Raw genomic sequence first — 271 nt, 5'->3', positions numbered from 1 at the left:
TCTATGGGACATCCAAAGAGCACACCACCCCACAGCCAGTGGGGGTCCAGGATCCATCCTGGATCCTGACTGACAAGATCAGCAGGTCCTGCTGACAGTTCTGTTCAACACTGGACTGAGGTAAGGTCAACACACTGAATGAAACGTTACAAAGACCTGTAGAAGCTGAAGACTGACAGGACTGTGTTTGTCTGTGTCCTTCCTCAGCCACCTCAGTCCAGCGGTGAGGACCAGCACTGCTCAGCAGCTCCACCTGCTGAATGATGAGATG

Source organism: Austrofundulus limnaeus, unplaced genomic scaffold (assembly GCF_001266775.1).
Source record: "Austrofundulus limnaeus strain Quisiro unplaced genomic scaffold, Austrofundulus_limnaeus-1.0 Scaffold1380, whole genome shotgun sequence".
NCBI classification, from domain to species: domain Eukaryota; kingdom Metazoa; phylum Chordata; class Actinopteri; order Cyprinodontiformes; family Rivulidae; genus Austrofundulus; species Austrofundulus limnaeus.
This window is presented reverse-complemented; position numbering follows the sequence as displayed.